This window comes from Marmota marmota, unplaced genomic scaffold (genome assembly GCF_001458135.2).
Source record: "Marmota marmota marmota unplaced genomic scaffold, marMar, whole genome shotgun sequence".
Classification (NCBI taxonomy): domain Eukaryota; kingdom Metazoa; phylum Chordata; class Mammalia; order Rodentia; family Sciuridae; genus Marmota; species Marmota marmota.
In genome coordinates, this window is record NW_026000048.1 from 12,444,023 (window position 1) to 12,461,435 (window position 17,413).

Below are 17,413 nucleotides of genomic sequence, written 5' to 3' on the forward strand. Positions count from 1 at the left end.
GGAAAAGTAATAACTGTTCATTGTAGTATTGTGGTAATAGCCAAAGACTGAAATCAATTTACATGTCCCTCCAAATGGGATCAGTTATTTATGACCCATCCATTCAGTGGAATGCTGTAAAGAATAATGGGGAAGAATTTAATAGATGATATAGAATGACCTCCAAGACATATGATTAAATAAAGAAGCAAGAAGGCACAAGACTTAGAAGTTAATAAAAAAGTTGTTATATATGTTCATGGAATTAATCATGAATCCTGTTAAGATAGCAATAACATTTGTTGCCTCTGGTATTGTTGGAGACCAAGTCTTTTTTTTTTTTAGAGAGAGAGAGAGAGAATTTTTCTAATATTTATTTTTTAGTTTTCAGCAAACACAATATCTTTGTTCGTATGTGGTGCCGAGGATCGAACCCGGGTCCCTCGCATGCCAGGCGAGCGCGCTACAGCTTGAGCCACATCCCCAGCCCCAAGACTAAGTCTTTTCAATGCGTACTTTTTTTACCCTTTTGAAAACTGAATTACACATTTGACTAAATAAATAAGATCTGTGAAAAGATCAGGGAATCAAAATACATTCACTGCTTGCTTAAAGTGGGTATATTATCTATAAAGAGTAATATACATAAAAAAGTGTTGGGGATCAAATCCAGGGTTTTTGGCATGCTAGGCAAGTGATCTAACACTGACCTAAACTCTCAGCTCAACTACATTGACCTGACCCTTGAGATGATGTCACAGTGACCATCATATATGAACATTTGTATCGACTTGACAGTGTGTGGTCCAGGTGTTTTAGAAATTTTTGCACTGTTTCAGAGTAAAAATATGTTTTCTATCACCATCAAATACTCATATACATGTTTTATTTAAAATTAATAATTAAATAATATCATAATAATTTTAGCTTTGTTAAGTCAGTTTTAATATGTTTTATTTTAAAATAATATGTATTATGCACTCTAATACTATCTCTTATAAATCCTAATCATGACCTATTTTATTGATTTTTTTTTTTAACTTTTAAACTTTGTTTATTTCTGTGGAGCTGGGGAATGAACTCAGGACCTCGGACATTGCCAAGCATACACTTTTTTTTTTTTTTTTAAGAGAGAGAGAGAGAGAGAATTTTTTCATGTTTATTTTTTAGTTTTCGGCGGACACAACATCTGGACACAACATCTTTGTTTGTATGTGGTGCTGAGGATCGAACCTGGGCCGCACGCATGCCAGGTGAGCGCGCTACCACTTGAGCCACATCCCCAGCCCAAGCATACACTCTTAACACTCCCAACCTCCATTTTATCGATTTTATGATTATTATTAGAGAGAGTCACATTTGAAAAATACTGGTATTCTTTATGGTTATAATTGAATCCTTTCAAATATGTCATGTTATTTCTCATTGGTATCTCTGAAAATCAACAAGTATATAAAACTGGTAAAGAGTGGAAAAGCTGAGTCTAAAATTCTTATTTATTTATTTATTGGTACTCAAATTGAACCCAAGTGTGCTTTACCACTGAGCTACATTCCCAGTCCTTTTTTTTTTTTTTTTTTTTTGAGTCAGGACCTCAATAAGTTGCTGAATGTATAAACAAATCATAGTACATTCATGCAATGAAAAACTACTCAGCAAGAAAAAATAATTGCTAGTGTACACAATAACATTATTAATCAAACTTGTGATCTTTCCGTCTACACCTCCTGAGTCACTGGTATTACAGGCATGTGCTTCTGTATCACTTGTAGAGTTTAAGGTAGTACACTACTGGTAGAATCAGTAGGGAGGAAGAGCTTTGTGGAAAAGACCACAGTTTCCAGCAAAGTGCTTACATTTGGTGAAAACTCATTTAAACTAGTACTGCTAAGTATTATATGATATTATCTGAAGTATATCATTTATTACTCCTAAGACAAAGAAGTAGGAAGGTTATATAAGTAAAGCCTCGGGTCACATAACTGGTTGATAGTCAAGCTTAGATTTAAAACAAATGAGAGGGGCTGGGGATGTGGCTCAAGCGGTAACACGCTTGCCTGGCATGCGTCCGGCCCGGGTTCGAGAGTTCGATCCTCAGCACCACATACAAACAAAGATGTTGTGTCCGCAGAAAAGTAAAAAATAATTATATAAAAAAATTGAAAAAAATAAAACAAATGAGAGAGAAAACCTTCAAAGACCTACTGTTCCTTAAAAGTAATAGTAACTTGGCAAATATTGTAAAAAGTCACATTTTTCAAAACTTTGGAATTAATCAAGGTTTATGATACTCTGAGCAGTACTGATTGAAGAAAAACAACCAAATCTCAGTAAGAACAAGTCCTGCAATGTTTTTAACTTGCCTTATTTTGATCCCTCTTTCCCAGCTCTGCAGTACCCCTGACAACAAACTTACAACCATGTTATCTGTGAAAAACAACAGCATAGAGGTCATTTGAGGGGAAAAAACAAGTTTAAAGTACCTCAAAAGCTCCATCTCAAGAACTATCACTTCTTGTCCTGAATGATAGCTCCCTAGAAACTTTACATTTTCAAGACTTGTCTTCATTTGACCTAAGTTGGAGCTCACTGGGTGCCAGTAGCCCTACTTGTAGCCCTGTCCTCATGGGATTTGACAAAACCAATCAATGACAATTATAGTCATGTTTCATTCTATAAGAAGAATGAATTCTGAGCAATGTGACATTTGGCAATTTTGTCATGTGAACATCATCACAGAGTGTATTTACACAAACCTAGATGGCATAACTAGATTCCATACATAGATAGTATAAACAGTATGCATTTCTAACTTTTTTCTTCTATAATTATTTAAAGGACACCTACCAAGAGATTATAAAGCTGCACGATGGGCTTATAATGCTTACAAATATAATTTGTGATAATAATAACACAAAGTGGAAGAGGGAATGGAATTATATTAGAGCAAATTTTTTGTATGATATTGAAGGTTATTTGGTATTCATTGGAACGAGTTTGTTTTAAATGTTAATTGTAACGAGTTTGTTTTAAATGTTAATTGTAATTCTCAGGGCAACCACAAATAAATAAATAAATAAATATACAGAAAAAGACATGTTAAGGGAAGTAAAATGTTATAATAGAAAATATCTATTTAACCCAAAAAAGGTCAGTAATAGTGGAATTAAAAAAATAAAATAAAAAAGACGTACGCTATGTAGAAAAAAAAAGATGGCAAAAATAAATTTTATTTTATCTATACTTAAAAGTAACTGGATCAAACATTTTACTTAGGAGGCATAGATTAGCAAATGGTTAAAAGAAAAAGATATGCTCTAACTATACGCTAAACTACAAGAGATACATTAGGATCGAATTCAGGGTCTCACATATGCTAGGCAAACACTCTACCACTAAGCCACAACCCCAGCCCCAGACAAAATCAGTCTTTTAAAAAATTGTTACCAGAGATAAGAAAGAAAATTTTATAGTGATAAAAGAACAACTCACTAGGGAGTCATACTGATTATTAGTATGTGTGTATAATATATATCTATCAGCAGAACCCCTAAATACATAAGACAAAAACTTACAGATTTGATAGAAGAAATAGAGAATTTAAAAATAATAGCTGGAAACTTCAATATACATTTTCCATAGTGAATAAAAAAGACAAAAAGTATAAAAAGACTTTAACAATGCTATAAACCAACTAGACCTAACAGATATCTAAAGAACATGCCACCAAACAACAACAGAATACACATCTATTCAAGTTCACTTGAAACATTCTCTGTGATAGAGTATGGCAGGCTGTAAAAAAACTCAAGAAATTTAAAAGAATTGAAATCATTTTTAAAAATCTCCAATCCAGTGGGATTAAAGTAGAAATTAAGCCAAGTGTGGTGATATGTACCTGTGGTCCCAGATGCTTGAAGGCTGAAGCAGGAGGATCACTTGAGCCCAGGAGTTTGTAACCGGCATGTGCAAAACAGTGAGGCCTCATCTCAAAATAAATAAATAAATAATAAAATTAAATGTGGAAAATTCACAAACATGCAGAACTTAAACAACACACTTTTAGGGCTGAGGATGTGGCTCAAGCGGTAGCGTGCTCGCCTGGCATGTGTGCAGCCCGGGTTCGATCCTCAGCACCACATACAAACAAAGATATTGTGTCAGGCAAAAAGGTAGCAGAATACAACAGTTACTAATAGGGCATTGTGTAAAAATGTGGATGTGTAACCGATGTGATTCTGCAATCTGTATTTGGGGTAAAATTGGGAGTTCATAACCCACTTGAATCAAATGTATGAAATATGATATGTCAAGAGCTTTGTAATGTTTTGAACAACCAATAAAAAAAATAAAAGTTAAATTAAAAAACAAACAAACAAAAAAAAACTAAAATAAATAAATAAATATTAAAAGTTCTCTCTCTCTCTCTCTCTCTCTCTCTCTCTCTCTCTCTCTCCTCTATCTTTAAAAAAACAAAAAACAAAAAACACACACACACACTTTTAAATGACCAATGGGTAGAAGAAAAAAAAAATCACAGCAGAAATTTAAAAATACTTGGATACAAATGTAAATGAAAACAAAAAATGTACCAAAACTATGGGATGCCAATTGTGCTCAGATGCAAATTTATAACACCAAATAACTATATTAAGAGAGATGATCTGGGCGTGGTGATCCATGCCTATAATGCCAGCAACTCTGGATGCTGAGGCAGGAAGATCACGGGTTCAAAGACAGCTGCCGCAGCAGATTAGGACACACTTAGCAACTCAGTGAGACCCTGTCTCTTACTAAAATATAAAATAGAGCTGGGGATGTGGCTCAGTGGTTAAGCACCCTTGGGTTCATTCCCTGGGACAAAAAAAAAAAAAAAAAGATGAAAGAAGACTAACTATTCTTTCTAATCTACTGAAGAATTGAAACAATAGGAAAAATTAATAAAAACTAAGTTGGTTTTTTGAAAAACGGAATTGACAAACCTTTAGCTAGAGTAAGCAAGAAAAAATAAGACTCAAATTACTAAACTCAGGAATAAAACTGTTGGCATTACTAATAACATTACAGAAATAAAAATAACAGAACTCTATGAACAACAAAAAGCCAACAAATCAGATAACCTGAATGAAATGGACAGATTGCTAAAAAGACAAAAACTACCAACACTGACTTAAGAGGAAATGGAAAATCTGGATAGATTTTTAACAAGAAATCGAATTAGGGGGCTGGGGATGTGGCTCAAGCAGTAGCGCGCTCGCCTGGCATGCGCGGGGCGCTGGGTTCGATCCTCAGCATCACATACAAATAGAATAAAGATGTTGTGTCCACCGATAACTGAAAAATAAATATTAAAAAAATTCTCTCTCTCTCTCTCTCTCTCTCTCTCTCTCAAAAGAAAGTGACTTAAAAAAAATAAAAAAGGGCTGGGGATGTGGCTCAAGCGGTAGCATGCTCGCCTGGCATGCGTGCGGCCCAGGTTCCATCCTCAGCACCACAAATAAACAAAGATGTTGTGTCCACCGAAAACTAAAAAATAAATATTAAAAAAAAAGAAAAAGAAATCGAATTAGAAGTCAAAAACCTCCTCATCAAGAGGAGTCCAGGCTTAGATGGCTTCAGTGGTGAATTCTACTGAACATTTAAAACAGAGGTGTTTGTTTGTTTTCTTTCCTGGATTGGGCCCAGGACCTTGCACATGCTAGGCAAACACTTTACCACTGAGCTATATCCCCAAATGAAAATTTGAAGAACTAACACCAATTCTTCACAAACTCACCAAAAAACAGAATAGAAGGGGACATGTTTCCACTCATTCTGTAAAGCCAGTGTTACCCTGATAAGAAAAACAGACAAAGATATCACAAGAAAAATATAGAGCTATATTGTATACATGTGCAAAAATCCTCAATAAGGTACTAGCAAATCTAGCAGTATATTAAAAAGAATTGTAAAACATGATCAAGTTTGATTTACCCCAGAAATGTAAAGTTGGGTCAACATATGAAAATTAATCAATGTGATGTATTATATTAATACAGGATAGAAAAGTATTTTTGTCTTAATTGAAGATTAAAAGAAAAAAAATTGACCAAATCTAACATGCTTTTATGATAAAAGCATTCAACAAACTAGGTATAGAAGAGAACTTCCTCAAGCCAATAAAAGACATCTGTGAAAAACCCACATCCAGTAACATAGATAACAGCAAAAGATTGAACGCTTTCTTCTAAATCAGAAACATGAGGATGATATTTGCTCCTGCCATCTTTCTCAACATTCATTCTACACATGGGAATTGGGGGGAAAAAACTGGAAGGCATCCAAATTGAAAAGAAAGAAGTAAAACTATGTTCATATATGACATAGTTTTGTATATTTAAAAATCCCAAGTGTATACACACACACACACACACACACAAACTATTGGAGTTAATATGTCAGTTTAGCAAGGCTTAAGAATACAAGATCAATATTAAAGAATCAATGATGTTTCTATGTTCTTGCAATGAAAACATCTGAAAATAAAATTAAGAAAACAATTACTTTTATAATAGCATCAAAAAGGATAAGGTACTTGGGGGTAAATTTAACAAAAGAATCATAAATCTTAACGCTGAAAGTGACAAAACATTGCTGAGTGAAATAAAAGGACTAAATAAATAGTCATTCTGTGTTCATCAACCAGAAGATAATATTGTTAATATGGCAATAATCCTCAAATTGATTTACAGATCAGTGCAATCACATACAAGAGACCACTAATAAGATTAACAAAGTACCAGATGGCTTTCTGCAGAACTTGTCAAGCCAATGCTAATGTTGGTTTGGAAATGAATGGGAAGAACAGTGAAAACAATCTTGACCTAGAAGAACAAAATTCAAACTTAATGACTCAGAGCTATCTACAAGCCAGATGTGGTGGTACACGGCTGTAATCCTAGTGGCTTGAGAAGCTGAGGCAGGAGGATCAAGTTCAAGTCCGGCCACTGCAACTAAGTGAAGCTCTAATCAATTTAGCAAGACCTTGTTTCCAAAAACAAATAAATAAATTAAAAGGGTTTGGAATGTGGCTTAGTGGTTAAGTGCCCCTGGGTTCAATCTCTAGTACCAAAATAAATAAATAATAAAAATTAGAAGCATTAGGATGTGGCTTAATGGTACAGTGCTTGCCTAGCACACATGAGACCCTGGGTTCAGTTTCCAATAATGAGTAAAAAAAAAAAATAAATAAAGAGGATTACAAGAGCTGCTTCCTAAAAGCCAATAAAGCACTTTTGTGTTGTTTATTTACTTTCCATTATAACTGCATTCTCCACCCCTTACTCTCCCAAAGGAGGAAAAGAACAGTTGTCAATGGCAAATGGCAGTTGTAGGGAAACTACACATTCAGGAGAGAACATTGTGGCTTCTCCTGGTGGCTTCCAGTGATGTACCTGTTCAGAGAAACTTCTCTAGTAATTAAGAATAGAAATGACCTCTGAAAGTCTTTTTGCTAACTTTATTTTTAAATTTTTCTTTGTAGTGCTGGGGATCAAACCCAGGGCCTCCCATATGGAAGGCAAGCGTTCTATCACAGAACATACCCTCAGTGGTAGAGCGCTTGCCTTGCATGTGTGAGGAACTGGGTTCAATCTCCAGCACCACATAAGAACGAATAAAATAAAGGTATTGTTCCCATGTATAACTAAAAAAAAAATTTTTTAATTAAAAAAAAGGGGCTGCGATTGTGGCTCAGTAGAGCGTGCCTACTATGCGTGAGGCACTGTGTTCTATCCCTGGCACCACATAAAAATAAAAACAAAAAAAGCACCTCTTCCTCTGAATGAATGCAGTCCACATTAGGACTTGCTGTTTGGGACACAGTTTAGATCCTACAGCAAAGTGTTCTGTGTGTATGTAATCTGTGCAGTTGTAAAAATTCCCCCAGTTGGACTGCATACCTGACACTGTTTTCTTTTGATTATCTACTCTCTGAAACTTCCCACGCAAACCTCAGGGTGATTCACATAGCCTCCTGATTCTGTTGTTTGAACATGCCTCTACTGCTGAAGGTGAAGAGTGGAAAGAAAATGAAATTCAAGATAGACTAGACAGATTCTCCTTTTGAGCATGGGTGTGGAACTGAGGAATTTCAATCTCAGATTGAGTTTCTTGAATAGAGCCAATGAAAAACATGGGAACCAAGTTTGTCATGCTCTCTACCATTTAGAATGAGTAGCAGAGCACTTTTAGCATAGAAACAGCATTAAATAAGAATACTGCCTGAGTGTCCACTCACCTTCCAAATGATTTGCTCTAGAATTTTCTTAGTGATTAGAGATTTCTTAGTGATTGTGGGTTCTATGCATAAGTAAGACTGAATATTTATAACAAAATTCTTTTTAAAAGAATCTTTCCCCTTGCCCCTTATACTCGTTTGAGTTGTTTTTTATAAGAAACTTCCAGCTAACTACATGGATTGTCATTTATCCTTGGAACTTTTTTTTTAGTACTTTAAATTAAACCTAGGACCTTGTGCATGCTAGGCAGTTGCTCTACCAGTGATCTATGCCCTATCCTATTATTATTATTATTAAAATTATTATTTGTGGTACTGGAGATTGAACCAACGGCCTTGAACATGCTAGGCAAATGTTTTGCCACTGAGTTATACCCTTAGTTCTTATTTATGTTTATTTTGAGACAGGGTCTCTCTAAATTGCTGAAGCTGCTTTCAAACTTGCAATCCTCCTACCTCATCCTCCCAAATCCCAGGGATTACAGGCATGCAGCACAATGCCTGTGCCCTTAGAACTTTTAAGTATGTTTTATTCAATGTATTAGTCAAAGTTCAGTCAGGGAAGGAGAAATAACTCTAGATATTTCAAACAGTAAAGGATTTGTAAAGCCTCTGAAAGGTTATCTGTCAAAGTTCAGGGAAGGCCATTACACTAGTTCCAGGTTCAGAGAACAAGGTACTTGTTATTGCTGTCAGGTCAACTGCTCCAGAAACTGCTTTGATTGTTTCCAATTAGCCTGCAGTATTTTATTAAGAAGTGAAGAAAGAGGAGGGCAAGTTGATTCTGCAGTCCAAGATCAACAAGAGGTTAATTCATCCAATCCATATTTCAAATACTGCAACTTCTAGAGAAAAAAAATCTGCAAAGACTTTTTATTTGTGGGGGTGGAGGAAGGATGGGGTACAACTCCAGGCATTTTGCATCCCCCCCCTTTTTTTTTTCTTGGTACTGAGATTGAACACTCTGTACAGGGACACCCTATTGCTGAACTACACTCCCCAGGCCTTTTCAGTCTTTTGTTTTGAGACAGGGTCTCACTAAGTTGTTGAGGCTGGCCTTGAATTTAGGATCCTCCTGTCTCAGCCTCCTGAGTACCTGGGATTATCAACACACCTAGAGATAAGGCCAAAGTTCTCTAAGTATGCAGTTTCACTCCTGGTGTGCCAGATAACAGGATCAACAATTACATATTAAGATAATCTAAATTATTATTTTGACTTGAATATCTCCTAGTCTTTTTGAAGTATTGTTTCTATAATTGTCTGCAGTCTGATTTTTAGAGTACAGTACATACAATTTCAATTTCTTCCCATATGTATATCCAGAATTTGTGGTTACAAACTGTTTTTCATAACCAAATTGATTAGCCTGAGCAGATGTCCATGAAATGAAAGTAAAAGTTCTGATTTACAGTTTGAGCTCTAGAAATAGATCATTTTGGCTATTTTGTGTGTGTGTGTGTGTGTGTGTGTGTGTGTATGTGTACCAGGGATTGAACCCAGGGGCACTTAACCACTGAGCCACATCCCCAGCCCTTTTTTAAATATTTTATTTAGAGACAGGATCTTGCTGAGTCACTTAGCACTTCACTAAATTGCTGAGGCTGGCTTTGAACTCAAGATCATTTTGTCAAGCCTCCAGGGCCATTGGGATTACAGGCTTGCGCTACCACTTCCAGCCTGGATAATTTTGTTTAAAGTGAACACTATTATTCTTTGTTCTGTTGAAATTTTTTTGAATGGCATTTCATTGTAATTCATTTAAATAAAAGCCACAGAAAGAGCATGAAAGTACACAGTATGGAGGATGCTGGAAAAAAGGTACACAGGGGAGAAACTGATTTTTGAAAGTTAGCATGATGTTCTTAATTTAATGTCACAATGTCTACCTACAATTCTTTTTCTTTTTAGGGGGGTGGTACTGAGGATTGAACCTAAGGATGCTTCACCACTGAGCTATGCCCCCAACCCTTATAATTTTTTTTTAAGACAGGGGCTCAGTAAGTAGTCCAGGCTAGCCTAGAACTTGTGATTCTGCCTCAGTTTCCTGAGTCACTGGAATTACAAGCATGTATTACCATGCCTGACTCATTTACAATTCTTTTTTTTTTTTTTTGGTACTGGGGATTGAGCCCAGGGGGCACTTAACCACTGAGCCATATCCCAAAGCCCTTTTTATTTTTTTATGTTGAGACAAAACTTTGCTAAATTGCTGAGGCTGGACTGGAACTTTCCATCCTTCTGCCTCAGCCTCCTAAATCATTGGGATTACCAGTGTGCACTGCCAAGCCCAACTCATCTATAATTCTTAATGGTATTTCTTGACCATTTGATCACCTTCACCTTTATTACTTGGGAAAGCAAACTGTCCCATATCTTTGGGATTGGGTAACTTTTCATCATATGTCAAAAGCAACAAAAATATATAATTTTTCCTTTGCTTTTTAATATTCGAAGCAATGGTTGTTTTTTTTTTCCCCTTCTGCCTGTACTTTCTTTGGTCAGCTTCCCTGAGATACAATTTAGTTACAATAAAACTCACAGATTTTAAGTGTACAATTCAAGGTAGTTTGACAAATGTATGTAGTTATGTAAACCCCCCTACAGTCATGATCTAGAACTTCTCATCACTTCTAAAAGTTCATTTGTATCTCTTTGGAGTTACCTCTCACCATCACTCCAACCTCTAGCAGAATTTGATCTTATTTCAATCACTGAAATAATTTTGTCTCTTCTAAAATTCCCTATCACTGGCATCATAAAGTATGTAGTCTTTTTCTGTACCTAGCTTCTTAGCACAATGCTTTTGAAATTTGTTCATATTGTTAAATGAATCAGTTTATTCCTTTTTAGTGCTCAGTGATATTCTACTATATGAATTTATTGCAGTTAGTTTATAGACATATGGTTTGAGGTTTTGGCTATTTTGAATAATGCTGCTATGAATATTTGCTTGTAAGTCTTCATGTGAATATGTTTTCGGTTTTCTTAAGTAAATACATAGGAGTAGAATTGCAGGATCAAAGGATAAGTGTGAGTTTTCCTTTTCAAATAACAACATAACCACTTTTCCAAAGTGATCTTACATTTTGAGCTCTCAGTGGCAGTGTATGAGAGTCATGGTTGCTCCATACACAGTTGCTTAACGCTGGAGTTATCAATTTTGTTTTTTGTTTGTTTTGGGGGGATACTGGGGATTGAACTCAGGGGCATTCGGCCACTGAGCCACATCCCCAGCCCTATTTTGTATTTTATTTAGAGACAGGTTCTCACTAAGTTGCTTAGTGCCTCACTTTTATTGAGGCTGGCTTTAAACTCTCAATCTTCCTGATTTAGCCTCCGGAACTGCTGGGATTACAGGCCAGCATGCCTGGCATCAATTTTGGTTTTAGCTACCCAACTGTGTGTGTAATGATATTTTGTGGTTTTATGTGTACTTAATTAATGACAAATAATTAGCATTGAGCATCCTTTTAGGTATTTGTTCACATCTTTTGGCTTGTTTTAATAAACCATTTTATTTGTCATCTTATTGAGTTGTAGGAGTTCTTTATGTACTATGAACACAACTCTACCAAGATACTTGTTTTGCACCCTCCTCCCACCCCTGTGGCATCACTAGGATTTATTAGGAGATGCCTTAATATAGGCATTGTGCTTTCAGTTTATAAAGCATGCATGTGCTGCCAATTTTTGAGCAATGATACGAGGCAATTAACAGCCAAATGGATATTAACATAGCTCTTTAAAGCTTATTTTCACATGGCCAGTGGTAACTTCTTCATCTGGAACTGGATTGTGGGCTTCTCTTCATTGACTTTGGTCACTGTGTTCTTGTTATGGGTCAATAGAGAAGGAATCTGACCAGCCCTAGTGGAGCCTGGGTCTACAATTCATGTAATCTCCTTGATGAGAGACTCTGTAGTTGAAAAGGCATCAAACTTCTTGGTCAGTTTCTTATTCTTGTTGAGTTTCTTCAGTACCTTGATGTCCACATGAACACATGCAACAGCCTTGGCCTTCTCACAGTGCTGTTGTTCTCCTGGGACATACACAGAGAACTTGGGGTAGAGAGTAAACTTAAGTTTATAGGTGCATAGGAAGCAATTGTCTCTCTAAGGGTCAAGATCTTCAAGGAGATCTGCAGCAGCTGACTGCAGAAAATTCTGGCCCCTTTCCTGATTCTAGTGCAGGATTTGCTACACCATTTCACAGAGTATTGATAGAGACTTTGTTTTGCTGATCGTGGTGCCTAATGCTTCAGTAACTGGAAAAGAAAGCTGCCATTTCATTTTCAATTTCCTTTCCTTTCCTTTTTTTTTTTTTTTTTTCCTTTTTCATTCAGTGCTGTTGATCAATCCTGGGACCAGGTACATGCTAGACAAATGCTGTACCAGTGAGCAAAAGCCATTTCTTTTCCCTAACAGTATCTTTTAAAGAAGAAATTCTTTAATTTTTGCAGAAATCCAATTAATCATTTTTATTTTGCATTTTGTGTTTTCATAACCTATTTAACTGTTGCTTAACCCAATTGTATTCAGGTTTTCTCCCAGGTTTTAGTTTAGAAATTTTATAGTTTTGTCTCTTTCATTTGGTCTTGACCCATTTTAAAGAGGCAAGGGATTTTGAATCTCAAACTAAAATGTTTCTTAGCGGGTATGGTGTCACACTCCTGTAATCCCAGCTACTTGGGGGTTGGGGGAGACTGAAGCAGGAGAATCACAAATTTGAGGCCAAATTTGAGCAACTTAGTGAGACCCTGTTCCAAAATAAATAAATTAATTAAAGGGCTGGGGATGTAGCTAAGTGATAGAGCACCATTGGTTTTAATCCCCAGTACATTAAAAAAAAAAAAAAAAAACCTAAAATGTGCTTTAGAAGATAGTTTGAAACCCACATCATTGCACAAATTTGTAGAGGAACAAAATTTCTCTGTATCCTCTTCCTCCCAACCAGTTAAACCAAGGGAGATACAGGTAGAATTACTAATTATCATTTCAATGCAGTTGCTGCTAGAAGCCTGAAAATCTCTTCCTTTTCATCATTGTAATTTATATTATGTTCCCTTTTTCATTATTTTCTTTTCTTTTTTTTTTTTAAAGAGAGAGAGAGAATTTAAAAAAAAAATTATTCTTTAGTTTTCAGCAGACACAACATCTTTGTTTGTATGTGGTGCTAAGGATCGAACCTGGGCCGCATGCATACCAGGCGAGCACACTACCGCTTGAGCCACATCCCCTGCCCTCATTATTTTCTTTCTTTATTCTTTCCTTCCTTCCCTTCTTTCTTTTTTTGATGGGGAAAAGGGACTGGAGATTGAACTCAATGATGCTGAGCTACATCTCCAGTCCTTTTCAGTTTTTATTTTGAGACAGGATCTTAATACATTGTACAGACTGATATTGAACTTGTTATCCTCCTGTGTCAGCCTCCAGAGTAGCTACCTAGTTATTTATTTCATTTCTAAAATCGATTTTTTGTGTCTGTTAATTTTAAGGCTCAAACATTTTATATCTTAACTTTTCTGCTTGTGTCACTGTTCTCTGATAGGGATGTATTAAAAACCTTCCTTTTATGACATGATGTATTAATTTTTTAAAAGTTTTTATTTACATATTGAGATACTCTGATGTTTACTGCTAAGAAGTTATGATAAGTATATTTTATTTAGAAATTCTTCCTTTATTGTAACTGAATGTCCCTCTTTATATTTTGAGGCATTGATTCTAAATAGCTTGATGTTATTGCAATAGCAGTTTTTTAAGGTTAATATTAGACTGGTAAATATTTTTGCACCATTATACGTGTCTCTTCTAAGCAATATATAGTTGGATATTTTCTCCTAAAATGCCACACATAAACTAGGCATGGTGACACAAGCCTGTAATCCCAATAGCACCGGAGGCTGAAGAATCACAAGTTCAAAGCCAGCCTAACTAATCAAAGCATTAAGCAATTTAGCTAGACCCTGTCTCAAAATAAAAAAAATAAAAAAGGACTGCAGATGTGGCTCAGTGATTAAGCACTCCTGGTTTTAATCCCTAGTACAAAACCAAACTAAACCAAACCAAACTAACCAACCAACCAAACAAACAAAAAAACCATATAAGCCAGGCAGGTGGCATAGCCTGTATCCTGGTGACTCAGGAGGCTGAGACAGGAGGATGGTGAGTTAAAGGCCAACTTCAACAACCTCTCCCTTGAAATAAAACATAAAAAAGGCTGGGTATGTAGCTCAGTGGCAAAGTGCTCTTGGGATCAATCCCCAGTACCTAAATAAATAAATAAATAAAATTAACAAAATAAATACCACATGAAAAATCTCAGATTTTTACTTGAAAAAACTGTTAAATAACAGGTAATCTGTGTTAGCTTTTTATTGCTGTGATAAAATTGCTGAGAAAAACAACTTAGAGGAGAGATGATTTATTTAGCTCATGGTTTCAGAGGTTTTAGTTCATGGTTGATTGGCTTCTTGATTTGGGCCTGAGACAAGGCAGAACATTATGGCAGAATGAACTGGCAAAAGGAAAGGAACTCACTTCATGGCAGCCAGGAGCACAAAGTGAGTGGGAGAAAGGGGCCTGGGAAAAGAAATACCCTTCCAGGGCACGTCCCCAGTGACCTACTTCTTTTAATGCAGCCCCCTCCTACAATTTCTACCACTTCCCCATAATGCCATCAAAATTTGAATTCATCAATGCATTAATCCATTGAGGTTAGAACCCTCACAATGCAATCACTTCCCAAGAGCCCCATGTTTGAATGTTGCTATACTGGGGAATAGTTGTCAACACCTGAGCCTTTGGAAGACACTCCAGATCCAAACCATAACAAACTCAAATTTGCCATTGTATTTCATTTTCATTGTCTTGTATTCCACTTTCTATGTACTTAAAAAAATCAGTATAATCATGGTCCAAGCATTTGAACTATGATCATCCTTTTTTTGTACTGGGGATTGAACTCAGGGATACTCAACCACTGAGCCACTAAAATTTTGTATTTTATTTAGAGACAGGGTCTCACTGACTTGCTTAGCATTGCTGAGACTGACTTTGAACTTGAGATCCTCCTGTCTCAGCCTTCTGAGCTGGTGGGATTACAGGTATGCCCCACTGCTCCTGGCTATGATCATTCTTTCAATGATATTTAGTTAAGTTTAAATTCTAGGTTGAGAGTTATTTTTCCTCAGTGCTCTGATGATATAGCTCCCTAATATTTTTCACCATGAAATCAATTTAATGGTCCTTTTTAGTATTAAAAAATAAATACCATTTACCAGAATTAAGCCTGCCTTTCTGCCCTCCTGGGATGGTGGGGGAGATGCTGCTGAAAAACTGAGCCTTTCTTACAGAAGTAGACTCAAGAAAAGAAAGAGAAAATAGGGTAACAAATGAGATTGTATCTCTGATTTTTTTACTTTCTCCTCACTAGCTTTTTAGAGATAGGTCTATCATGTGAACTCTATGTGCATCTACGTATGTGAGCTTTTCTTGTCCAGGAGGAAGTGATGTCAGGGGCTGTCATCATCAATATTAATGCTTTATTTGGGCACAAGTATTTTTTTTTTTTTAATGAAAAAGTGGGTGGGGGCTTTGGTTACAGTCAAGGGAAAAAACATTCATGGATCATGCAGATTGTTTCATTTACTCACCACTAAGGACTTCGATATGAAGAGCCAAGTCTATGAAGTGAAGGATTCCCAAGAGATTTACAATTTGGGTGAGACTCACAAGCATCTATAGGCTGACTAGTTTTTTTGAAGTGTCTAAAAGCAGAATGAAGTCTGTATGTTCTTATATGACTGAGTTTTGATCATCTTTCTTTTATAATAACTTCCATGATCTGGCTGACCTTCTGAATGTAGCCAATACTGCCTGGCTTCACATCTATGATGTGAGCTTTCTTTCTTTTTTTATTTATTTTTATTTTTTATTTTTTTGGTACTGGGGATTGAACTCAGGTACACTCAACCACTGAGCCACATTCCCAGCCGTATTTTGTATTTTATTTAGAGACAGAGTCTCACTGAGTTGCTAAATGCCTGTTGCTAGATCCTACCTCATGCCCACCGCCCCCTGCCCCGCCCCCTCCCCCTCAGCTGCTGGGATTATAGGCATTTTTTAAAAAAACTTGTTTATCTTCTTTTATATCAATGTTTGGAACACAAAATGAAATTTCTTTTTCCTCATTAGGTATTCAAATTTCTGTTAAAAAATGAAATAGAGTAGAAATGTTAAGAGCATATATCTAGTTTTGGAAACTTTTATCTGAATTTATACATATGTGTCTTGGGTCATAGCATAATATTGTAGTGGCACCCCCTCCTCCACAAAAAAATCTTAACTAAGCTTCTCCAGAAATCTTCACCATAATTGATTTTAAGACTATAAACAAAAAAAAAGTCTCTACAAAAAAGTTAAATGTAGTTAAATTTTCTGTTTTCCTGTTGCTCTATTTCACTTGGCCACTGGCCAGGAAGAAATCAGCACTCCAGGTGCTGAACGCCTCTTCACTTGTTTTTCACAAACATGTATCCAGTATAGTAGTTTGTAGAAATGTGTAAACAAGGCCTCTGGCCTTGAGCTGGAGCTTCACAGAGATGTCTACATTTCTAAGTTAAGAGAAGTTATCAAGTGGGCTCCATGGTAACAGCTGGCAGTGGGAGGAAAGAAAGGGAAGAAGAAGCTCTCCCTTCTCAGGTGTTGTCCTTGAAGGGTTAACTTGTCCAGAACAGTGAAAGAAAAAGCTGTTTTTATGTGAACTTCTTCAGACTGTGAACTTCTGAGCCCTTCCCTTTACATGCTGGGTATAAAATTCTGAAACTACCTGAACTTACGGTTCAGGGGATTAATTGATTATAGCAAAAGCTGTGCCCTCTGAACCTGGCTGTGGCAAAACAAAACAAAACAAAACTGTTTCCTGCTATCTTTGGTGCCATGCCTCATCTGTCCATACAACAATATTTTTTATTGTGAATTGTGTTAAAAAAAAAAACAACTGTTGAAAGACATTTGTTAGTATGGTGCTGTGTTTTATGGTTTTATCTCTACAAACACCGTGTGTGTGTGTGTGTGTGTGTGTGTGTGTGTGTGTTCATTTTCTTCATTGTATTGTCCAGGCTGGCCTTGAATTTCTGGGCTCAAGTACACT

The 17,413-nt window shown here is 36.2% G+C and overlaps 2 pseudogenes; both read right to left on the reverse strand.

Annotated features, from left to right (window-relative positions):
* Positions 1-7,272: 7,272 nt before the first annotated feature.
* Positions 7,273-7,467, reverse strand: LOC125619600 (annotated as a pseudogene).
* Positions 7,468-11,922: 4,455 nt separating this feature from the next.
* On the reverse strand, positions 11,923-15,016 carry LOC125619579 (annotated as a pseudogene).
* Between the last annotated feature and the right edge of the window lie 2,397 nt (positions 15,017-17,413).